This window comes from Hemicordylus capensis, chromosome 4 (genome assembly GCF_027244095.1).
Source record: "Hemicordylus capensis ecotype Gifberg chromosome 4, rHemCap1.1.pri, whole genome shotgun sequence".
Lineage (NCBI taxonomy): Eukaryota > Metazoa > Chordata > Lepidosauria > Squamata > Cordylidae > Hemicordylus > Hemicordylus capensis.
In genome coordinates this window covers 164,242,100-164,267,930 of record NC_069660.1, presented here as the reverse complement: position 1 = coordinate 164,267,930, position 25,831 = coordinate 164,242,100, and the positions used below count along the sequence as shown (strand labels likewise).

Genomic DNA, 25,831 nt, shown 5'->3' with positions numbered 1-25,831 from the left:
TAAGTTCATACAAGACATCAAAAATGAAAGGAAAGATCCAATTTTGGACTCAGCTGAGTTTCAAGAGGAGGAGATGGCTTTTAACTAAAACTATCTTACTCCCCATCAACTTGTATGCATCTCTGTCTGACAGGAAGGCTTGCAAGATCAAAAGAGATTCTATTTTGATTGTATAGAGTCACACAATGGGTGTGAGTTAAGGCTTTGAAGTTTGCATACAAATAGGTGCTTCTTTGATGTGTGGGGGTAGGGGTGGGGGTTGAATATGTGACAAGTCAGTTTTCCCACATGGCTCTCTTTTGGTTCAAATGCATTACCAGTTATAGCTCAGATCATCTTTTAGATAACACATCATACCCCACGATGTTTGTCAGACAAAGGCCAAATGGATTCAGTGGCATCCTCTCCCTGTAGGAATATGTGAAGTTCTGAAGAAGGAGTCCCCAGGTTATATGATTAGTTAGCTATTCCTAAGAAATCCCCCTGCCCCAAACACTTACTTTAAAAGGGTTGCCAGTTCATTCAAGTTGCAGTGCAGCTTTGCAAACACTGGGGAAGTTATTCAGGAGCTTCATCTGACTGTGTCACTTGGAGACAAATGGGTCTGCAAGGGCTTCCAGCTTCCAACTATGTCTCTTTCCCCCTCTCCAGCCAGCAATGCTGAGGACTCATCCCTGGCCCCACTTTCAGTTACAACTCTCTAGCTACACCCGAGAAAAGTGGTGTTTGCTGACGAAGCCCAGGGAAAGCATCAATGTTGACGTGCATGCTGGGATGTGTGTGCAGGGTTGCTAAGGAAATTCAGCAAGGAACGACAGAGGTGAGGCTCATGGAGGCTCACAAGAGAGTTGATAGAAACAGTTCTTGCAAGAATGTAGGTTGCAGGGAGGGTACGGTAGAGTAGAAAGGGAGTGAAGATGAGGAGGAGGACTGTCTGGGCAGCAGAAAACAGGGAAAACCCCTCTCCTGTATTACTGAGGCCTTGGGGAGGCAGGGAAGGAAGGGCTGGTGTAGAGAAAGGGAACCAGGTCAGACTCCAAACCTTGGCAGGACCCGGAGAAAACGGAGGACATTGCAGTGGGACAGACAGTGTAGAAACATATTAAGCTGTTTAGCTTTCCTGAGGAGGATGAGGACCGGGAATGTAAAGTTCATCTGCAAAGGCTTTGCTAGTTTTGTGGCCCTTCCCTCTTTTTCATGCCGAGTTCCACTGACTGCCAGAAAGAGGCATGTTGGCTGTTTCTCAGGCTTCCCTGAAGTGCCCATGCTAGTGTCACTTTGTTATTCACTACAGCTTTAGCCAGAGACAGCATCAGCAGTCAACATGGCTGGGCACATGCACTGTTCTCTAGCAAACAAAGTCACCAGCTGCTGCCATTTTGGTGTACCCTTGTGGGCATGCACTGCAGTATGCAGAAACCAACAGAATATCAAGAGCGTTGCTATGCTCTTTCAGCACTGGAGAGAGTGAGAGGGAGTTTTCACACAGTTCAGAATGTTAGAAGTCCGCATCATATCCTAAGCAAAAAAAGGGCCCAATCACTTTAATTTTTTTACTCATAGGGAAGGTGGTTTGACCCCATTATAATTTCAGTTGTCACTTTTTCTACATTTCCAGATGCATGGCAATCCTTCTGTGGGCTGGTTCACACAACCGAGAACCAGACGGACTCGCCACTTATCCATGATAACTCACCAGATGAACTCTTAATTTTCACACATCTGTGAACGGAAATCCCTGTTGAATCCCCCCAAAAGGATTGTGCACCATGCAGGAGGCCCTACTTAGCCCTGATAGGATCCTAGATCAAAAATCCCAACTAGCCTGCGCCAACCACCATGGCACACGGTTGTTTGTCAATAAGTTAACTGGTGATTCCGTTTGCAGATGAGTGAAAATCAGGCGTGTGTCAGGTAAGTTATCTTGGCTAAGTGATGGGTTAGCTCAGTGATGGACAGCCCAGCCTGGGTTAGGTTAGTCATGAGAAGCAGCGGGATACTCGCGCATCCCCACCCGCCTAACACTCTTAAGGAACCCAGCTGTTATCTGAGGCTAAGGGTGCGCTTGCACCTTTACCCAGGCTATTGGGTATTGTGTGTCTCCTCAGACTGATTTCAGCCCGAGGAGACCCAGAGACGGGTGCATAGAGCGCCCATCTGATGGGGGAATCTCCAATGCAATGTGCATGTCGCACACTGCATTGTGGGATATCTGGAGACTGGAACTTGTTGTTTTGGCTCCCTCCACCCTGCTCCGTGCCTCATGGAGTTGCGTGGAGCAAGGCTGCCTGCATGGGCATGTGGGAGGTGTGCCAACGACAGATGGTTGGGTCATCTGGGGGGAAGATAGGTGAAGAGCAGCCTTCCCCCCACCCCCTCCCAGCCCACCCATGAGAATTGCCTCTATGTGTCTGAGCATTTGGGCAGGAGCTGTGGTTCTGTGGTATTAACGTGACAGGAAAGGCTCTGGAAGGTGTAGGTTATCATATTCCCGCTCTGCGGCCACCTCTTTCGTACTCCTCTGAGCACTTTCCCACAAATAAAACAGCCAGGGTCGATTCTTCTTAGCCCTGTACTGGCTGAGGTCAAAACGTGTCCCTTCCTTCCCCTGTGGGCTGACCCTATCTCTCTCTCCCTGCACCCACTTTTTTTTCTTAAAACAGGCAATGCATTTTCTCTCTGCCTTGGAGGGTGAGGGGAGGGTTGCATGAGCGGCCTTTGCCAGCAGCTGCTGATGGCCAACATCCCAGTGCAAGCTCAGCGAATGGGGCCGTGATGGATGGATGTGCAGGGCGAGAGGTAATAAAGCGGGCCCCAGTCATGTAATCTTCCATTAAAATGAAATGCATACCAGGAACACGGCATTTCTGCAGCTTGTACCATCTCCCGCAGAAGATCATGAATAAAAGAGGCAACTGCACTGCTGACAGATGCCGGCATGCATAAAGGACAGTTCCTACAGAAAGACAAGGTCCCAGCTAACAGATGGAACGAAAGATGTGAGATGCAGGAAGATTTAGCTAGCTAAATAATTCAAGGGAATGTCGTCTGTTGGGCCAGTGCTTTGTGACGAGAGCCAGCAGATGGAAAGGCCGGACAGGCCTTTCCCACAAACCCATTAAGAACGCTGCTTGTCTGAGTGACAGCGTGTTGCACAAGGCACCAGCAGGGAGGGGGGATTTGCCTCCAGCACTCCTTCCACAAGGTCAAGGCAATGGCTCATTTAAGGCTGCAACCTTCACTGGAGCTTTACTCTCTCCCACCGCTGCTGCCTCCTTATTTCCACCAGAGGAAATGTGAGAGCAGAGAGGGAGAACAGGGGATGGATGGATCGGGGCAAGGGAAGGCCCAACGGCATCAGCAATCTTCTGCATACTTGAAAAGAGCATTGATAGGTTCCTCTAGGAAGCTGGGCTGTTCGGTAATCAGAAAGAAAATCAGGATCCAGTGCAAAGAATGCACATATCGTCTGACACTTGCCAGATGGAAATAATAAATCCACTTGCTTTACATTATGTGAGGGTAGCAGTTTCCAAAGCTTAATTTGAAGCAGAACTCACAAGGTAACAGCCCCAAGACTGGTTTGAATATCAGGGCCCATACTTGGAACGTGGGAGGTAACACTAAATGGAGTGCCTCTGAGCAAGTGCAGAATGCCTTTCCCTCCACACTGAGGAACTGCCCCTCACAGCTGGCATGAGGAGCCAGGGCTTTCTTCACAGTGGAGTAGAGAGCAAGCAGCAGTAGAGATGCTAGGGAGCTGTGCTCTTTGAAGCAGTACGTTCCCAGGCACGGAGCCCTGTTGGGAAACATGCCTGCCATGTTCCGCACTCACCACAAGATATGAAAGCCTATGATATGAATCAGGAGATTGATATGGTATGATATATGATATCATATGGATGGCAGAAGGAGACGGCCAAAAGGAAGGGGCAGAGACAGACCCCAAAATCATGTAGGGCAGATAAAGCTGGAAATACTGGAAATCTTTGTAGCATGCATACTCACTTGGTCTTTTAAAACATGTTATATGAGTAAGTTTGCAGACCAGTTATAGCCTTAGCTGTTGGGAAGGTATTTGAATAAGGAATCATGTTTGAAGGACACAATCTATACAGAACTCCTCCTCCATCTGCCTAATTGAAAATAATAGTACCCCCCTGCTAACTGAGCAAAGAGGCATTTTTTTTAAAAGTGGTGATTCTCCTTACTGAGCAGGGGGAGAGCAACTGGCCCTATCCAGCCCCAGCACAGTACTTCCAGTGGCTGTTGCTGGTGCCTGTCTTGTATTTCCTTTTTTAAGACTGTGGGCCCTTTGGGGACAGGGATCCATCTTTATTTATTTTTATTTATCTATGTAAACCACTTTGGGAACTTTTGTTGAAAAGCAGTATATAAATATCCACTGTTGTTGTTGTTCCCCCACATTTTCCATATGCCTTCCCATTTATTTCAATGCATTTGGTGCAGGTGGTGTTCCTGGCACTCTGTATCCCTACTGTGCTGTGCTCTTCCAGTGCGGAGGTTTTCTTTACCCTCTCAGGAGGCATTTACCTCATTAAGCTACTCCACTTTGATTAATGCTGCAAGCTGTGATTCCTGATGCATAGGAGGAATAATTGTTAGCAGAAACCTTAGAGCAGGAGAGAAGAGCCCTGCTGAATCAGACAAAGGCCCATCAGCTCCAGCAGCCTGTTCTCCACCGTGGCCAAACAGAAGCCCACAAGCAAAGCACTGCAGACAACAGTCCTCACTGCTTGATGTTGTAGAATCCAGAGGAAAGAGTTGTGGTCTGCAAGGACAAGGCAGTGGAGTAGAATCAGGAATATGAATGGTTTTCTGAAATAGATCTGATGTACAGAGAGGCAAGTGCAGGCATCTTGCAGTGCTCTTGCTGCCGGCTGTTAGCCCCACCTCCACTCCAGGACTGGGCTAAAAGTAACTAAAGTCCTGTTCAAAAGCTGGCCTGGATCAAGGAATGGATTAACCAAAACCACCACAGTTGTCCCCTGGCAACTGGTTTTCAGAAATACACTGCTTCTGAAACATGAATGTTCCATGCAGGCATTTGGTGAAGGTGGAGATCTACCTTTGATAGATCTCTCCTCCTTCTTAAATTGGTCTAATCCAATTTTCAAATCATCTAAACTAGTGGTCATCACTGCATCCCAATGCAGCAAATTACATATGTTAATTATGTGATGTGTGAAGACATACTTTTTTTTGTCTTGCTCTGACTCTCCAGTTAATCAATTTTACTGGTGACCCCAAATTCTACTACAATGAGGGTGGGTGGGGGGCTTTTTCTCTTCCTCCACCCCATGCATAATTTTATAAACCTTATAATTTTGTAAACATCCCTCTTTAGTTGTCTCCCCACCACCTACTAGAAAGTAAAAAGCACTTTATCCTTTCCTTTCAGGGAAGATGCTCCAGAATCCTAATCATTTTGCTTCTGCTTTTCTGTACCTTTTCTTGCTCTGTAATGCCTTTTTGGAGATGGAGTAACCAGAACTATTCCAGGTGTGGCCACACCATAGATTTGCATAAGGCCATTATAATTCATTCATTTTGAGGGGCTTAGACAGATTTTGTCTATACACATTTTGAGGGGCTTAGACAAAGTCATGGAGAACAGGTCTATCAATGGCTACTACAAGTCTCAGAGGCACAATGCCTCTTAATACCAGTAGCAGGGGAGCAACAGCAGGAGAGAGGGCATGCCCTCACCTCTTGCCTGTGGTCTCCCCAGAGGTGGGCCACTGTGTTAAATAGGATGGTGGACTAGATAGGCCTTGGGCCTGATCCAGCAGGGCTGTTCTTATCTTCTTATTATCAGTCCAATAATCTCAATTCCCTAGTAGAGAATCTGCCTTTTTCAGAGCTGCCACTCAACTTGGATGATACTTTCATTGAGCTGTCATTCAACCACAACACTCCTTCCTGATTAGTCAGCACCAGTTCAGACCCTAAATGTGCAATGGCCTGCACTGATGTATATTGTGTCTAATGTCAAAACCTCATGCCTTACAAGCATTCAAACCTCTGTACTCCCTTTCACCATATCTTGACCCTCCATATTTCATTTGATTAACTTGTGTTATATATGTTGAAGGAAAAAATGGCAGAAAAAAATTTTTTAAGGAAACATTGATATTTACTTGCAAATGTTTTCAGCCAAAGATTGCCTTCAAATACAAGAGTTTTTTAAAAATTAACAAATAAGAGAACAACATTAAGAGTTTCTTTTGACTTATTAGGCATTTTTGATTCTTCAGATTTACTACAAACCAGCAAAGTACACAAATCAGAAAACAGGAGCATGGGAGCTTCTTTGCCAGATCACTTAGGCCAAAGGCCCATCAAGTTCAATATCCTGGCTGACATTCTTGCAACTTCCTGTGGCCATTGTTAGCACCACAGGAGCTGCTGCATACAATTGTAAAATAGTATTCTTGCACAAACACTGGAATTTCACAAATGTGTTGCCCAGTGTATGGCCGCTGGAAATAATGACCACACATCCACAGTTGCACAATTCTGACATTTGTCCAAGAGCACTATTGCACAATTACATGAACCCTTTTAAACAAGCAAACAGCAGTGCCCACTGGAAACTGCCCAGAATGTCAGCTATCATCTCAAATGGTGGCCAGCCATATGTGCCACTGGGAAGCTACAAGAATGGAATGGTGGAGACAAGCATTTCTAGTAGTCATTGTTGACAGCTATTGGTAGATCTGTCCTCCATTAATTAGACATTAATTGTCTAATTCTTCTTTAAGGGGATATAAACTGACATTAACAATTCCCTCAGGAACACAATGGGTTTGTAGGATCATAAGTGCCAGGCACTTGGTCCAGAGCAGCCTTGGGGTAATGCAGCCTTAGGGTAACCCATTCTAGTTGTGATCAGACTACCCATACTCAATGCAAGATTTAAATCTACTAGGACTAATTGCCACGTGGCACTGTTTGTGAAAAATGAATCAGTTTGTACAGATTTTGATTTTTGTTTTCTTGGTACAGAATATGAAGAGTGCAATATAATGTTGAGACAGTATCTTTAGCATCACTTCTAAGAAGTTGCAGTGATGAAAGAAGAGAACCTGTTCTGTTAGTACTGCATACCTAGCTGCTCTCACCCACTTTCACCACTTAGCACAGTCCTGTCTGTGAGTTCAGGCTTCATTTGATGAGGCTGAAGCTTTTTGCTCACAGAAAAGAGCAGACAGAAGAGGCAGAGATCAGGAAAGTTCGATATCAGGAACCAGCAGCTGTTTGGCATAGATTGTGGCCGCTCTCTGTTTAGAGGTGACAAGTTCTGTGTGTCTGCGGTATGGTGATTAATCACTTGTGTCAGAGTCCCTAATCCTATTCAATGAATGGAAGACAAACACAGTGGCACCCAGCCACTCCTTTTGCTCAAGCAATTAGCAAATTTACATGAGCCAGGCACATGGTGACAAAAGTTGGCCTGCAGGGCCCTAGGAAAAGAAACCACAGCAGTTATTCTCTGATGATGTTTTGTCCTTGGATGTTTGGCTTCTCAACAGTCTTTCAAGATATCCTTGTTCTGCTGATGATGAACTGCCTGGGAGACAGGATGATGCTCTTGATGAAGTCCTATACAGGTGGTACCTTGCCCTCTGTGTGATGCCGATACACTCACATGCTGCTCACTGCTTGGGTTTCCCACTTCTGGATCCTGTGGTTCTGCTCCCACTGAACACAGTAACTACATCATATTGATCTTAGAAATCCAAAAGAAGTCTTGAATCCCTAATGTTTGATTACTTGATGTGTGGCTTCATTTTGCATTAACCCCCCCCAAAAAAAAACATTTCAGACAGTCCGTGAGTCCATTACACTGCTCCAAATTTCCCCAGAGTAGGGTTAGGGATAAATTGGGTGAAGTGTTTGCATATATCATCAGGATCACTCAACATTCCCACTGAGCAATTTTTGCTTCTCTCCTCTCCCTCCAAAAGTTGTTATTGATTCAAGAATGTCCCTGAGGGTTGTGTGACCCTCAGGGACATATTTCTGACAACTAAAAGGGCTTTTAGATGGAGGGGAAAGAAGAAGAAGAAATGCATCAGCAAAGGAGTAATATGGTCTCTCCAAGATGACCCAGAGACCAACCTGGCTGCCGCATTCTGAACCAACTAAAGTTTCCGGACTACGTACAAAGGCAGCCCCACGTAGAGCGCATTACAGAAGTCAAGTCTGGAGGTCACCAACAGATGTACCACTGTTTTGAGGTCATTGATCTCAAGAAATGGACGCAGCTGGTGTATCAGCCGGAGCTGATAGAAAACACCCCTGGCCACCGCCTCAACCTGAGAAACCAGGGAGAGGTGTGAATCCAGAAGTACTCCCAGACTGCAACCTGTTCCTTTTGGGGAAGTGTGACCCCTAGAACAGGTAGATCAAAATTGTCTCTGGAGTTCTGACCTCACACAAGAAGTACCTCTGTCTTATCTGGATTCAGCTTCAGTTTATTCTCCCTCATCCAGCCCATTACAGCCTCCAGGCAGGCATTTAGGGATTGACAGATAGCAGCATGATTTGGGGAGTGGAATTGTGGACAGAGGTGAGAGGACTGAGAACCAAACTACATGTTATATTAAGCATGTCCTTGGCTCTTCCATGCTTGGTTTTTATTTTGTATATTGCAGCGGGTTTTGGTTGGGTAAGTTAGACTGTGCCACAGTAGGGAAGAAGGGATTTGACCCATTACCCCATCCATAGTTCCAAACCAAATTCCTCTAGGTGGCTGTTATTGGCCCTGGAGAGGAGTTGCTTGCCATGGCTTGATCCTGTTTGGGCGTGATCCACAGATGCTATGTAGGAAACAAAAACTATGCACACAAAGGCTGATGGCACACTTAACATAATATAGAGCTTAGCCCCGAACTGTAACAAAGGAAAGTCGGAAACAAGAAAGTTGCCATAGTCCAAGTGGGAGATGAACAGACTGTGAGTCAGAGTTTTAGTTGAAGATATGGAGAGGAAAGGAGCAGGTTTTTGCAGTGTTATTCAGGGAAACATGACGTGACTTGGAAACAGAGTGAATAGGGGAAGCAAGGAGAGGGTGGAATCAAAGATTAAACAGACAGACTGAGACACAGACACAGACAGATGGATTGATAACAAAAGTTTCTGGGTTGCATTACAGTTTGGTGTGACCAAGAAAGAGGACAGATTACAAACAATAAGCTCCTGAAACATCTTAAAGAACACATTTATTGTGGCATGAACTTTTATGGGTCAGAGCCCATATGGAGATCACCTAAGCAGGTAAATTTGTATTTAAGAGAACGCTGCCGCCAACCCACTCAGGAACGGGCCTTCTCCGCAGTTGCCCCAGGATTTTGGAATGTGCTCCCTGTTGAAATAAGAGCCTCCCCATCAGTGTTCCCTCTAACAGGGATCCCCAGCTGTTCAGTCTGCTTTTGAGAAGTGACGTGAGAGAATCTCCCTCTTATCGTTCCAGACTTTGGGCCTTGCTCCTGGAGGTGGCAGAGTTTCAGCGGCAAGGCAGTGACTAGGCTGCGTGGCCTGCCTTCCCTCCTGAAAAGGGGCCCAGGATTACACCGATCTTGGTACGTTACAGTGGCGGCATTTTGATGGTGAGGCAGCAATGAGGCAACTTGGGCCAGCTGGCCTGCCTCCCACCACCCCAACTAAGGGGCTGTGCTGCTTTGGGCACTTTTTGGAGCAGTCTTGGTAGCCACAGGCAGAATAAGCTTTTTTCCATTTTACTTTCTCACACACCTCTGTTTCTTTGGCTTTTCTGGGCAGTGTGGGGTGGATCTGTCTTGGGGGGTTCACATCATCTCTTCCTCATTCCAACCCCCCCCCCCAGATACCATAAGTCCCTATTGCTTGCCCTCCCCCCCACACACAGTTTGTCCCTATTCTTTGTTTCTTTGTGATTGGTTTGTGTGTTCCAGGTTGGATTGGGGAGTGCTGCTCTTGCAGCAGTGAGCATGAATTGTCCCCTTTGCTAGGCAGGACTGCCCTAGTTTGCATCCCCCCCACACAAATTTTGATCATTTTGGGGCCCATAGGTCTATGGTTCTGTGTCTGCTTGACAGTGGAATACCCTCTCAACCCCTTTCCTGTTGCCTTGGCATCGGTTGGGTTTGGGTTGGGAGCGAGTTTGTGGTTGGGCTGTGATTCTTGGTCACTCTAATTTGGTTCTGTGTTTGTCTCAGTCATGCTGCCCAAGAAAGCTACAGATAAGGAGGAGGGCAGGCCAGTTTGGCCCAGTAGACCCAGAAGGCCTCCCCCGACCCTGTTTGTCCTTCTCCAATGAAGAGGATGATTTGGGCACTGTGCATGCTCTTATAGTTCATTTGGAGACACTGGAAAGGGCCAAGAAGAATCCTCCTGGTGTCCCAGATCAGGGTGTTCCCTTTGGCTTGACTTCTTGGCCAAGGAAGGATACTAAGGGTGCAAAATGGGCAGAATTCTTAGTCTTTATCTGATCGTTGGGACAAATTCAAAGATGACGGTGCTGTTCCTGTGCCAGATCCCATGGATCTCACCCAGGACAGCAGCCCTCAGACACCATTGCCTGCTCCATCTGTAGAAGGAGGAATGCCTTCGGACTCTGGGACTGGTGAGACGCCAACAGGGGCTTGGCCTTGGTCCATGGGACAGTTTGGGTTTTACCCCCTGTCTTTTCCTTTAGGACAACAGGCAGAGCGTATCTAGGGGAAATAGCACCTAGGGCAAGCACTGAAATTGTGCCCCCTGTCCAAACATCTGACACCCATCTTTCAGATAACTTTTCCATAATATCAGCTCAAAAATACAACAATATACTGTTCATGGCCCGGCATGTTCTGGGGCTACAAAATGGTATTGCATATGTGCTGTCTGATTCGCAGGAGGAGCGTTTTCATCAGCTGGTCCCAGGGGCAAGGCAAGAACCAGACAGGATGCCAGCTTGGCTCTGGAGCCTTGGCATGTTGAAGCCCAAAGAGCAGTGTAGGCAGCGTTGGCTCTGAACACCAGAACAGCTTATCATAGGAAGATTAGAGCTTTGGTGGGAGATTTCATGACCTTTTATTTTAAGGCTCAAGGCCTGGCGGGGGAGTGTTTTAGGGTGTGGAGAATGGTTGAGGGTTCGTCTCAGCCTGACTCCAGGTGGCCTGTCGTGCCTGAAATCTTGGAGTCTATCCTGGAACTGCTTCTGTCGCTCTGCACATTGTCCTATGAGTTTGCCCTGTTTCATGCTGCTGCAGTTGTAGCATTTTTTGGCACATTCAGGGCATTTGAACTTTTCCAAAAGTGGAGGTTCAGGCCTGTGGTGGTGCAGATAGCTGATATTTGGTTGCACCTTCTGCAGGTCACCATTTCACTCCATTTCCCCAAAACCAATAAGCAGGGTAAGGGCCACCTGGTCATGCTCTGCAGGGCCGAGCGGTTGGCCATATGCCTTGTACGGGCTTTAGAACACTATCTCGCTGTGGTGGGACTATTTGAAGAGTGCCTCCTCCACCATGAGGATGGGTCTCCATTGGCCCAATATCAGTTTTGGTTTGTTATTTGGCAGGCATTGGACAGCAAGGGTTGGCTGGTGGGTGCCTTCTCTTTGCATTTTTTTGGATTGGGGTAGCTTCCATGGTGGCGTGGCTGGTCTTCCCCGAGCAGGAAGTTATGAGAATTGGGTGATGACATTCTAAGGCATACACATGCTACATACGGTAGATAGAGTTGTTCTATCTCTATTTGTTTTTCTCTCGGCAGGTCCCAGTATGCCTTCCCAGCAAATCAGGGTGCTAATAGTTGAACACTCTATTATATTTTGGGCTCACAGACGGGAAAGAGAAACTGACTTTGGGTCCCAGCTTGGATGGAGCCAACATGTATCGATCTCATGGATTGGTTGGAGGGGACTAGTGTTCGACCAGCTCCTGCATGCAGTGTGGGAGTTTATGAAGAGTAGCCCACCTCCAGATATTCTTTTACTGCATCTGGGGGAAGATTTGGGGCATAGCTCAGGGTTGGCCATGTCCCATCAGACAGTCAGGGACCTTAAAGTTATTTGGAGCTGCGTGCCTAGTGTGCTTCTCCTGTGATCTGACTTGTTGCAGCTCTCTGTTTGGCACAGTGCCAGGGAGTCTGGGAGGATTGATAGGGCATGCAAGAAGGTTATCTGCAATTTGGGTCAATTTGTTTTGGCTTTTGGTGGGGGATTTGTCCCTCACACTAACATTGTGTTCATCCATCCAGAACTGTTCCGGGCTGATGGCGTTCATGTGTCCCCTAGCTGTTTCAATTACTTCTTGTCTGATTTGAAGAAAGGATTGGAAGCAGTTTTGGAAGGGTGGTGGGTGTTGAAGGTGCCAAGCTAGTTGACCCCTTCTTGTGGCAGGTATAGTGTGGTTATATGGGGTAGTGTAGGGTTGGTGAGCATCTTTACACATGTGTTTGACATATGGGGGGGGGGTTCCTTGCCAGTCCCTAGAGGCTTTGAGGCTCAAGTATCACTGGCTTAGGACATACTCCTATCTGCTCTGGAATCACTAGGCTTGGTGACTTGGGAATGGTTGATACCCAAGGCAGGTGCCTTGACATTAGCTTGACTAAGATGGACAGCACCAGCCACAGGGTTGATGATGTCTCGAGTCAAGGTGGATAGAGAGAAATTCTTCTCCCTCTCACATAACACTAGAACTGGGGGTCATCCCATGAAATTGATTGCCATGAAATTTAGGACAAACAAACGGAGGTACTTTTTCACACAACACATAATCAACTTGTGGAATTCTCTGCCACAAGATGTGGTAACAGCCAACAACTTGGATGGCTTTAAGAGGGGTTTGGATAACTTCATGGAGGAGAGGTCTATCAACAACTACTAGTCGGAGGGCTATAGGCCACCTCCAGCCTCAAAGGCAGGATGCCTCTGAGTACCAGTTGCAGGGGAGTAACAGCAGGAGAGAAGGCATGCCCTCAACTCCTGCCTGTAGGCTTCGAGCAGCTTCTGGTGGCCCACTGTGTGAAACAGGATGGTGGACTAGATGGGCCTTGAGTCTGATCCAGCAAGGTGTGTCACCCTATATATTAGGTTTGACTCCCACCACATCAGCGAGTCTTAGTTTCCACACTGTAGAGGGTGGAGCGCCAATCCTCCTTCGTTATCAGATTGTTATTCAATAATGCTGTGGCCTATTTTACTCCATTACTATGGTCTCATGTCTTCATTGGGTCTGGGTGCAATAAATGCTTATGCAAATGATAAAAATTGCATTGTACTTTCCCCCATAAACCCCACATTGTTAGACATATCGATTTCAATGGGACTTCATCATGACTAAGTTGGCTTGGATCCTGTGCAAAATATTAAGAGCATTGAAGTCACCTTGTAGATGATTTTGTCCACTTCTACAATGAACATGTGAATAGTTGAGGTGGCAGACCATTTGCCTTTCTTGTTTTAACTGGAATTGAAACCCTATTCAGACATTATGTTGTACAAGTGTACAGATGTCTGCATACCAGTACATGTTTTTGTGTGCATGATTGTGCCTGTATGCTTTCTAAAAGTGAGCATGCTAAAGGTAGGAAGTGTACTGCTGTGCCTCTGTTCAACATAATATATGAATAACTGTACCTTTGTGCAGATGTATACCTTTGTGTGTTGTACAGTCGTTGTACGAGTGTTGAACTGAATGTATGGATAGGGATTGAGAAGGATCTGTGACCAGACCGTGTCATATCACTTAGGACTAAGACACCTTGCTTAAAACATTTTCCCTTGAACTGTCCAAATAAAAGTATCAGTCAGCAACCTGATTTTGAAGGTCTCAAAAATGTAGTGTCAGTTCTGCAGCAAGGCCACTAGAGGTCCTATTGCCATTTCTGTGAACATGGTTGATGTATGGTTGTTGATGCCTGTGTTAAGTGGCTTCCCATTGCTGCCAAAAAGGGACCCGACTACAGAGTGGGAGAATATTCTCAGTATACTTTGTAATCTGATTGCACCTAGAGTGCAAGGTCAAGGTCATGGAGAAGCAGGCCCAGGGCTCAAAAATGGAACAGCTCTGCAAATCTATATTATTACACAAGACCTGCATAAATTTATATATGTTGTGTTAATAAAACAGATATGTGCTTTCATTACATTGTTGAAGAAGGTTACAAAAGTGCTGGTTGTTAACTGGAAGGCACTACACATATAATAATTGTTTTCAGCTGACCTGATTTTTGCCTACCTTCAACACCTTATTTCATCTCCTTTAAAAAACAAAACCAAAAGATAGATTTCTGTGGGGAAAGAGCTATTGTATTCTCTGTCCAAATCAAGCCAAAGTAATAATAATAAAATAGCTTTGATTTCCAGGAAAATGACTGATCCAAATCAAAATGTGTTTGTAAAAAAATTATTTTCTTCTATGAGAAAACACATAGTTTAGAGTAAATTTATAACCCTGGCCAGGTCATTAATATCTGGTTGTCAAAAAGTATTGGTTTGAACAAAAATATGCTGTAATAAAAATGCATTGTTTTGAAGAAATTTATTGGTCCCATGAAAACCTCTTCGATTCAGAGTGATATGCTGATCTCAATGAAAGTCTATTTGTTTTGAGGAAAGGAAGGGAGGGGGAGGAGAGCGGGGAAAAGAATACAGCTTGGAAGTTAAAGGCATCAGATCACAATGTCTTCAGCCACAGTGCCAGCTTTTCAAGGTGGTATCTCTTGAATACGTTGGAGGGAGTAGCAGCCTGCCACCAAATAAAGAACCAACCATCAGCTCCCAAATATTTCTCAGTACAAACCTTTTAACACCATCCCTCAGATACCTTCTCTGTTTTGAAAAATCAACAAGAACAGCCTTGAATATTTTGAAATGTTGGAGGATTAACTGGTGTCTTTTAGCTTCTTTTAGTTCCCTTTGTTAAAGTAAGAAATGTAAGCAACTTTAACAAAGGGAACTAAAAGAAGAAATGCACATTTCTTAAATTACATTTAAGAAATTTAAGCAAAAGTTGCTTATGTTTTTGGCAGTCTGGTGTATTATATCCAGACATGGCAGTAGGACATAAAGTTGCCAACTCCCCTGTACTGGCCTCAGGTCTTCAGGAACTGACATCTATCTCCATGTAGCTACTGAAACCAACCCTGGAGATTTAATGACTTGATATTGTGAAAAATATTGGAAAAATTGTGGGGCGGGGGGGGGATCTCCAGGAATAGCTTCAGTTAGAGTTGGCTACCCTAGGAGCATGAATATATTATAACATGAGTGATAAAAAAACTATTTAGATATATTTCCTGTGCTTGAAATCTCGTATTAGTTCTGTGCACAATAGGGACCACCTTCTTACTGACTTCTGTTCTTATATGCTCTTAGAGCCTCTTCATGCTAATGTCCAACCCATTGGATGGCTAGTATGCACCCCAAAATCAAGGGTTAGACCAGGATACATAATCCCATCCCCCCTTCACACATTCCCTAAATGTGTAGGATGCAGGGGGGAAGAGTTAATTATTCTATTATATTTTTATGGTGCTGGTCCCAATCTCCTGCTGCCAGTCAGCTGCCATACCCTGCGGGATCTTCCTGCCTGTTCAATAAGAAATAATAGCTGGAACTTGATAACGCTTGGACTTGTCATAATATATACAATTCCAAGGTAATATATATTATTTGTGTATATATACAAATAACACACACAGAGAGACACACACACACAACTGGTATTTGTGGGGGTTCTGTTCTCCACTATAACCACGGATACTGCGTCATTAAGGCAATGGAACTCAAGGGGTTAAGTTCCTGGAGGCTCCACAAAGGGCAAAAAATGACAACAAAGGGCCCTTAAAACTGGAGGGAGGTGCCCTACTGTGCCCCATGGGTCTCCAGATGTCCAGCAACGCCCCTCCCCCAGTCCCAAATCTAGTCTTTTTCTGTGAAAAATCATGGGGTTATTTTGTTTTTTATTTTAACGAGCCACAAAATGGCTCTTCTCCTCAAAATGGCGGCTGGAAATGACCTTGGAGGTCATTTCTAGCAACCCTGAACCTGTGGATGTGCAGAATTAAATCCTTTTTTTGTTGCCCCTCCCCCCTGCATATGCCAAGGTCAGGTGTCAGCTACCCAACCACAGATACATGAAACTGCAGATGCTGGATCAACAAATGATGAGGGGTGTGTGTGTGTGTGTGTGTGTGTGTGTGTGTATAAAATTCCTTTGTGTGTGTGCACGTGCACGTGTGATGAACCTGATGCCTATTAATATCATCTGAGGAGGTCCGGATATGGTTACCACCAGCTTGTCTGGTGGCCTCAGGACTGGACCTTCTCTGTGGCTTCCCCAGGGCTTTGGAATGCATTCCCTGTCGAAATAAGACCTTCTCCATCTCTGATTGCTTTTTAAAAGACACTTAAGACACACTAGTTTTCTAAGGCTTTTATTTGAAACTAATTTAAACTGTTTAATTGTTTTACTTTGCGAAATTGTTTTAATTGTTTTTATTCTGTGAAATTGTTTATTTTTATATTGTTTATTTTTATATTGTTTATTTTTATATTGTAATTATATTGTAATTGTTTATTTTTATATTGTAACTTGGATTATGTATACGATCTGGAGATATATAAAATTCACTCCCTGCCACCTGGTCCGGGGGCTTAGATTTGGCCGTGGTGGGGGGGTGTCTCCAGAAGTTTCCCCTCCCCCTACTGGCCTCCATTATGTGCCAAATTGCCTGGTTTGGGCGGTGTTTGGCCCGTTCCAGGCCTCACCCCCATGGCAGTGGCCATTGTGGAGGCTGCTGCGCATGCTCAATGGGCCTCTGCGTGGCCTGGGTCATAACTGCCCAAACCGCCCAAACCAGGCAATTTAACACATGATGGAGGCCAGCAGGGAGAGGGGGAACTTCTGGCGACACCCCTCCCCCCATGGCCGAATCTAAGTCCCCGGACCAGGTGGCAGTGAGTGAATTTTTTTTTTTAACTAAAAAAATTATATATTTTTTAAACTCGTGAACTCCCCCTGAACTGAACTGAACTGGGGGGGGGGGATTCAGGGGGTGGCAAAACCAATCATGCTCAGTCCGGTTCTAGTCTAGTCTGGACTCAAACAGAACTGGGATACCCGGTTTTGTGCACACCCCTAATATGATTATGCGGGGGGGGGGGAACACAGGCGAAATAATACAGCAAAAAATACAACAAAATAATCATGTCATCATTTTCAGAAAGTGGCATTATTTCCCTGAACGCATTCCTACAAGCATTAATGGGCTGGATGAGGCATAATAAATTGAAGCTGAATCCAAGCAAGACAAAGGGGCTCATTGTGGGGGGCAAGGTGTGTGTCATAATCTGGAGGGTGGGATAGGATCTCTGGTTCTGGATGGAGTTACATTCCCCCCCAAATAACAGGTACGTAGTTTGGGAGTGCTCTTGGATCCTAGTCTCATCCTGGTTTCTCAGGTTGGGGCTGAGAAAGTCCATTTTATCCGCTCCAGGTAAACCACCTTTTAGGAGCACCCTTTATCCACTCCGGCTGATAAGACAGTTCTGCCTGTACCTTGAAGAGAATGCCCTAAAAAAAGTGGTGCATCTGCTGGTAACTTCCAGGTTGCACTACTGTAATGCATTCTATGTAGGGCTGCCTTTGTATATAGTTTGGAAATATAAGTTAGTCCAAAATGTGGTAGCCAGATTGATCTCCGGGGTAGCCCAGAGAGACCATATCATGCCTGTTCTTAAAGAGCTGCACTGGTTGCCAGTCTGTTTCTGAGCAAAAAAACCCGTGCTGGTTATTACCTTTAAAGCCCTGAGTGGCTTAGGCCCAGGTTACCCGAGAGAGCACCTTTCTCTGCAAAATCCCCACCGTTCATTAAGATAATCAGGAGAGTTCTGTCTTCAGTTTGTCTGATGGCAATTTGAGATCAGGCCTTCTCAGTTGCTGCCCCTTGGACTCCGCGTGGTTTTAAGAGGTTTATCATCCCTGGAGGCCTTCAACAGAATGATAAAAAGCCATGGCTTTTAATAATATTTAAGTGGTTTTAAATGAGTTTTATGTTAATATTTTAAATGGTTTTAATTTTTATTGAAATGCTCTGAGTTGTCTTTGAATTGGTGGTATATAAATGAAACAAAACAAGCATTTCTCAAGCATTATCTATAATTTAGCTTGACATTTTTTCCTTTTGGTAACAAGCTTGCAGCCCATCCCATATTCCCTAGATCCCAGGCCCTGAAAAAGTGTACACATTATCCACACACCCCATGCATTCAGGGACTGGGTGAGGAAGAAATACTTTCACTAGTACAGCCAAAATAGGAACATCAGAGAGAAGGAAGCTGAATGGACAGACGGAGGAGGAAACCGATCAATCTGTGTGAGAGGAGAGGGAATGGAGAATGGGGCAGCCATAGAGACAGCTGCCTGTAGCAAAGGGGCTCCCTGACATGTGTAAGTTACAAGTTTAATAGGGCTGGTGTACACTCAGCTCTTACCCTCTTGACATGCAAATGAGCTGGTTCCACTCCAGCAGGTATCTCCATTGTTTATGGCCCTAGGATGAGATCAGTATTAAGGGAGGCATAGTTAGAATGAAATTCTGGCTGACCTAGCTCCACCTTCTTTACACAAGTTGGTATATTAATTACCTGCTCTAGCCACGGAGCTGCAAGTTGCTTTGTAGTTCTAGTAAAAATCAATAGAACTAAAAGAAAGACACCTTCTAATTCTAATAAATTGTTTTTATTAATCACTTCTAAATGATTTTATTTTTAAAGTATTTTTGCAATATCAGATTAATCCCCCACAACTATGCTGTCAGGAAATCCCCTGATTTTATGATCCACTTTAAGAGAGTGAGAGAGAGAGAGAGAGAGAGAGATCCACTTTCTGAAAGAGAGAGAGAGATGGGGGGGGGGAGAGGGAGGGAGAGCTGAAGATAAGGATATAGAGGAGGAAATTTTGAGGTGTTCTGTTACTATAACAAAGAGTGCGACTTGCCCAAACTCATTGAGCTGGATTTAAACCCAGGTCACACAGCACCAACACTGTCTTCTAGACTGAAAATTTTACTTTGAGATATTTCAAAATGAATTTGGGGGTTCTTGTTCTGATGAAACTTTAAATAAAAGAATTTTAATGGAATGACAACACTTTCTCAATACGTTTCTCTGTATATCCTTAATTTTGATCAAATGGGTCTTTACTCATTGGTAGAACACATGCTTTGTGTGTCTAGAATCTCAGTTTCCATCCCTGAAACCTCTGATCCTGCAGTGCTGGAAAAAACACCCTGCTGACAATCAGGGTAGGGTATACCAAGCTAGATGAACCAATGGTTTGAATCAGAACAAGCCAACTCCATAAGACCACAGTGGTTCCCACTGTAGAACAAAACATTGCAGAACAGAACTTCCTTGGTGTTTTGCAGCAGTTAGACCCTTAAGAGACCAAGGCAACCACCAGAAGATCAAGTATCCACAGTGCAACACTGGTTGGTCCTGCTCACCATCGCTAGGGGTGTGTGGAACTGGTTCAGCTGGTTTGAGCTCAAATCGGTCTGGCTCCCAAAAAGAGGGGCAGGTCCCAGTTCAGCCCGGTTTAGCTCGAACTGGTTAGGCCCAATTTGTCTGGTTTGTATGCTTTACTTGTAATTGGGAATCTGGTAAGGATTCCCCTTTACAAGCAAAGAGGGGGGTTCCCTAACTAAAAAGGGGTTGTGGCCTGAGTTGGCAGGTGAGAGGGCACCTTACCCGCTGTGTTGGTGGCAGCACCAGCTCTGCGGCAGCGCCCACAGTGGCTCTTCAGCTGTGGCCCCTCTCGGTCCTTCCGGCACTCCCCTCCTGCACCGCAGCCTGGTCCCCCCAACACACACCGGGCCATTCCCTGCCAGCACAGCAGGTGAGGTGCCCTCTTGCCTGCCCCCCCCCAGGCCTCAACCCCTCTTTCGTTAGGAAATCCCACCCCCCTTTGTTTGTAAAGGGGAATCCTTACTAAAGAACTCGAACTAGGTTGAACCGAGTCGATCTGGTTTGACCCAGTTCAAAATCACGAACTGAACCAATGCCATGTCTGACAAACCAGTTTGCAGACTGGGTTGTTTGGTTCAAATTCAGTTCAAATTCAAACCAAACTGCCACTGCCATTTCATTGCACACCCTTAACCATCACTCCCAGTCATCTGGGATGAGGAACAGTGGCATGCTTGCTGTTTTGCAACTCAGGGATGTTGAGACAGCTATTGCAGCTCAGACTCAGAAAAGAAAAGGGATCTGACAAGGAGCAGGAGATCTGCTTTCCACATCCAGCAGCAGCATTTTGAGTTCTTCAAAACCTCAGAATGCTACTGCTGACTGAGGATGACAGAAACTTTATCTGCAGGTATAATTGTCCCTAGATTTCAATAGGATGACAGGGACACCTAACTGAGAAATACCTATCTTCAGGCAAGTGGCTGAGAGGGCCAGAGAGAATACACTGTTTCGAGAGACAAGATAATCAGACCATTAGCAACCTCCTTTACCAAGCAGTGATGTCCCTTAATGCTCTGTGATAAGGGATCCTGACAGAGCTGGGATGAGGGGTAAGCAAATGAGACAGCCACCTAAGGGACATCACATACAGGGGCACAATGAATGGCCATTTTAACTATTAAATGTTATACTTTATACATATGTTTTAAATATCACAACATTCTTCCCTCTGAGGCATATAGTTTGTGATGCTTCAAGTCCTAAATGAAGACCCAAAGCCTTTCAGCTGTGTTTGTCATGATCACCTTGCTTAGTACTGCTAGAGAAAGTGGACAGTACTGCATGGATATATAGGGATTTGCAGTGTGGAGGAGGGAGGGGTTACCCAACACATTACAAAAGGCAAATGGATATTGCTACAGTTCAAAACAAGGACGCCATTCTGCTTTAAGCAGGTAAACAGTTAATCCTACAGCCTAAAATGTATGCATAATCTGACTGCTTCTAAAGAAAGCTATGAATATGTTGTTTATGGCAAGAAGGAATAGCAGATACACACACACACACACACACACACACACACACACACACACACACGGGGGGTGGGGGGCTGGTTTACACAGCCATCTGAAAGTAAGATGAAAACCTGAGGTTCCTGGGAAGCACACAGTCCTGGTGGGTCTGTTGTCCAAACCCACCAACCCCTGATTTCTGTGCTTCTTTCCAACTTTAACCCAAGATTTTCCACCCAACTTCAAATGTTGGTGACAAATTGGGTAGAGGATCTCAGGCAGAAGTTGAGAACTGGCACAGGAACCAGTTTTGACAGGTAAAATTGTATTTGATTTGGGATGTAATTTTCAAACTTTGCCTAGGGCACACAAATGCCTTGTCCCAGTTCTGACTGCAGATGTTGGGAAATAGAGGAGAAAGCTCTCTGTGATTACAGAAGATTACCTGTTTGTTGAGGTTTTTCAGATGTTCTGCTCAGAACTGTTCAGTTCTATGTCACCTTTACTATAATAATAGGCAACAGTGCAAGCATAGAGAGAGCAGAAGAGAATTAAATTGAAGATTTCATTCCAGGACAGTGTATTGGAGTAAGGAGTTTCTTTCCCCACCCCACCCCCACCCCTCTGGATAGCAGAGAGGATGCACGTAGTACCAGCAGAGCCAGCCCAAGTATTCTGGTGCCAAAGGTGGAAAATCCAAATGACCCCCATACACATATGAATTAAAATGGGGCACAATCCACTGGAATGTTCTATAGCAAAAGCCTAATTGAAATTATCAGGATCTTGTCCAATTTTCATTCATTTCTGCTGCCTATAATGGCAATGCTGCCATGATGCATTCACTTCACCTCACGGTAGAGTCACCTCTGATTCTGGGCCTCCACTCTCACCATCAGGGACCATGTGGGGCTCAGTGTTAAAATGAACACAACATTAAAAGCTATAATGCTGCCTTAGATAGGATTAGGAGAAAAGCCACCATGGTATCACCTGAAATCCACCTAGCACATTTTTCATGTAAAGCAATCAGTATATGTTTGCAGTGGGCTTTACTTTCATTAGAGACCAGCTCTGCTATTTAATCAGCTTTCTGATTCTCTGCTAACCCAGATTAAAGGGGAAGAGTCTGCCTAAGAAATGTCAATGGCATACTGCCATTGCAAACATGCTCAAGCTGCCGCAATAAGGGAAAGGCTCCCTCTGATTAATGTTAATAAAGCATTATGGCTGTGATTGTCACGATCACCTTGCTTAGTACTTCTGGAGAAAGAAAAAGACACCCCCTGCCCCAAAAATGATGTATATGATATTCACTAATCATTTCATCAAGAAAGAATTCAAAGCAAATCTTTGCCTCTAATGAGCCACTTAGACTAAAAGCATGTCCTGTTGATTCAGGATTCAGTTTTTGCATCTGACAACCAGGTCAGGTGGCAAAGAAGAAATCCAAAGACCCATATCTTCATCAGGAAGCCAAGGATGCTCACAAGATTCTCCCCATATGAATTTATCTCTAAATGCTGTGGTTTCAAATTACCTAAAGTGGCACCAACGTGTGAGCAATTCACAATTTATTTATTTTGAATTCTGGACCTTGTTGTGATATAGTACATGCAAATTTGGACTGATCAACAGAAATCTTGATGGGATTGCATGATCACTTCGTATCTTCCTTCCATGCTGATTTAATCAGAAGCACAAGTGCTAGTACAGATTGTTAACTTTTAAAAAAGGGGAACTGAAAGCTGTGGCAAACCTTCCATGTGCATTCTGAAATTAATTTTAGTAATTCTCCAAATTACACCAGAAGGCAAGCAGCATGGACCATGGGCAAACCCACAGTAGCAGAATGAAACAGGGCAATCCAACTCAACCCTACAGGAAACTGAAACCCCAATAACCTCCTAATCCACAAATATCTGTCCCAAAAAATATCTGCAGGGGGCAAGGCCAATATCAGGAAGAGGGACCGCTTGGCCCCTCTCCCAGTCCACCTCAGTCAGTACTTTTTACAAGCCAGCATTTGAAGGAAGCACCAACTGAGCAATGCTCCCAGCCAGGGAGTGCTTCATTCTCTGGCTGGTTGCAGGAGGGGGACAAGGGGGTGCCCTGAGGGAGGGACAAGGGGTGCCGGGGGAGCCCTCAACTCTAGAGGCCCAAGGACATTTCTCCACCCTTGTTCAATGGTTACTACGCCCCTGAGGCCAATTTACTCCCTTTTTTTCTTGGCATTCTTTTCAGCATTTGAAAACTGGAAGTGCATCATCTTAGTCCCTTTTTCTCTGAGATAAATATCTATATAATTAATTCTCGTAGACGGGATGATTGAGGACGTGGCAGAAAGGAGGCAATTGGCTGACAGAGAGGGAGGAGGCGATTGGCTGGCAGAGGGGGAGGCATGCACAGGAGTTCCAGCCACACATCCCAAGAGCACTGGCAACCGTCACCACCTTGAGAAGGAGGACGGGTGGCGGGCAAAGCCCTGTGGGCCTGAGAAGGAGGACAGGCAGCGGGCAAAGCTCCATTGCCCTGAGGAGGAGGACGGGCACTGCCAGGAGGATGGCCGGTGGGTGAAGCCCCACCGGCCTGAGAAGGAGGACTGGCAGAGTGAGGAAAACGGCCAGCGGGCGAGGCAGCAGGAGGCGGTGGTGGTAGGATGGCCTGGCCATGGCTCACTCGCCGGGGTGAGAAGGCAGTGGCAATGGGCCCTGTCCAGCCCGCGCGGAGGAAGTGGCAGCAGGCCAGCCTAGCTTGGCTGCTGGGAGGAGGAGGCGGCGGCAAGATGGCCTGGCCCGGGGGGGCGGTGGTGGGGGGAGTGGCCAGTCAGCTAGCTGGCCAGCCAGAAATCTGGGCATGCCGGTGTAGGGGGCGGGACATGGCTGGGCCCAACTAGAGGCACAGATGCTCTGCGCCTGGGCCCACTAGTCATTCATATATATATATATATATATATATATATATATATATATATATATATATATACACACACACACACACACACACACACACATATATGGCATACCCGTGGCTAATCCCGTGTGTGGCAGCTCTCGCAGGAGTTAGTGAGCAGAAGCACCATGGTGATTGGGCAGTGGAGACTCCATATTATTTATTTATTTATTTATTTGATTTATATACCGCCCTTCCAAAATGGCTCAGGGCGGTTATATATGCAGATAGGAAGGAGGAGCCTGTAAGGGCAGAAGCACCATGGTGATTGGGCAGTGGGGATTCCATATGCAGATAGAGAGGAGAAGCCTGTGATGGTTAAGATCAGTTGGAATGCAACTGTTACTGGTTTGAAGATGTTCTTGATTGTAGAGGAGAGGAATCTATCTATCTATCTATCTATCTATCTATCTATCTATCTATCTATCTAAGAATAGGGGGCAGGGGTCTGCAAAGAGAGGGGTCGTGAGGGAGGAAAGAGCCCCTTCAGGAGAAGGAGGCTGCTGTTGTTTGAATTAGATGATGAAACAAGATGAACAAGATCTGTTAACTCCGGAAGGGAGCAAGAGAGAGAGAGAGAGAAAGAAGGGAGGGAGGGGAAGAAAGACGGGAAGAGCGAGTGGAATACAGAGAAAGAGAGAGAGAAAAGGGAGGGGAAGAGAGAAAGAAGGAAGGGTGAGGGACGGTCCCGAGCCTGTCAAGGGCCTGAGGGGAATGCTATGGCGGCAGCAAGGAAGGGCCCAGTCAACCGCTGCTGCTGTTTGGAGCTACCGAGGCCATTCGCGAAGGGAGGGAGGCAGGCAGGCAGGCAAGGGACAGGTCCGGGCCTGACAGCAGCCTGAGGGGAACGGACAGCCATGGCATTGGCGGCTGCAAGGAAGGGCCTGCTCAACTGCTGCTTCTGCTGTTCCTGTGGGGAGGTGAGGGTGGAGGAGGTCTCTGGGGATAGGGGGGTGCAGCTTGGCCAATAGGCATCAGCAATGCTGCAGCCGTGACCGAGAGGGGTGAGGGGGGTGGAAGCAACAGGATGGAGGGGGAGGAGGAGCAGGTGTGCAGCTCAGGCGAGGGTGGAGAGATCTCTGAGGTGAGGGGGGCTGTGGCAGGGGGTGAGGGGAGCAATCAAGTACTAGCACGCAGATGCGCTGCACAGGTTAAGCTAGTACCCAATATGACATCTTACAGACCCAAACATCATCTTTCTCATAGAGCTTTCTTTTCCAGCTTGTCAACCTCCTTCTTAACAGTAGTGTCCAGAACTGAATACATGAGTTCACCAGTGCTGAATGGAGCAGAACTATGCTGACAAACATGACATGAAATTGGCCCCTCATCCTGGTGGTTTATTAAAGTCATACCAAGACATTGGATGTCTCGGGAGTTTCAGTAAAATCTTACATGCACAAGAGGTTCGAGTCTAGTATTCTCTCCTACTCACTTAAAGCAATTCTATACTGGCTGTACACTGTACCACCATGTTGCTTTCTGCTACCCAGGAGACCACTGGAAGAAAAGAACCAAGCGAGACATAACCTAATCATTTTAAAAGCTCCCTTAAGATGGTGGTAACAGCAATAGCACTGCATCGCATGCTAATAGCCTTGCTAATCCTCTGCTAATTTATTTTATCAAATTAAAAAGTACAGCACTCTCTGAACACCAGGGTTGTTTCATTCTTAGGGTCCCAACAGAAAACTGCATGATCCATTTGTAAAGAGGCCTTTTCTGCCAAGAATATAAAATTAATAAAGCAGGATTAAGGGGAGATAGGGTTTTAACTGATTCCTTAATCCCAGTGAATAATTAATGATAGCCATTCATGATGTGGTGGTGAATTTGTTCCACATTTGAATAATAAATAGCACCACAAAATGAAACTAGAGTGAAGGCCAAGCTTCAG

General features: G+C 45.7%; 1 long non-coding RNA gene across 4 annotated transcripts in view; it reads right to left on the bottom strand.

The window, feature by feature from the left end:
• Positions 1–6,149: 6,149 nt before the first annotated feature.
• LOC128352955 (uncharacterized) overlaps positions 6,150–25,831 on the bottom strand; it is a 62,679-nt gene continuing 42,997 nt past the window's right edge. For 2 of the 4 annotated variants that reach the window (XR_008320731.1, XR_008320733.1), the window contains 3 exons: positions 18,494–18,552; positions 17,798–17,989; positions 14,299–14,744 (listed from right to left, as the gene is read on the bottom strand). This is a non-coding gene — a long non-coding RNA (uncharacterized LOC128352955). Of the gene's footprint in view, positions 7,754–14,298; positions 14,745–17,797; positions 17,990–18,493; positions 18,553–25,831 lie in introns of those variants that run through there. The other 2 variants (XR_008320732.1, XR_008320734.1) reach the window with 2 other exon arrangements.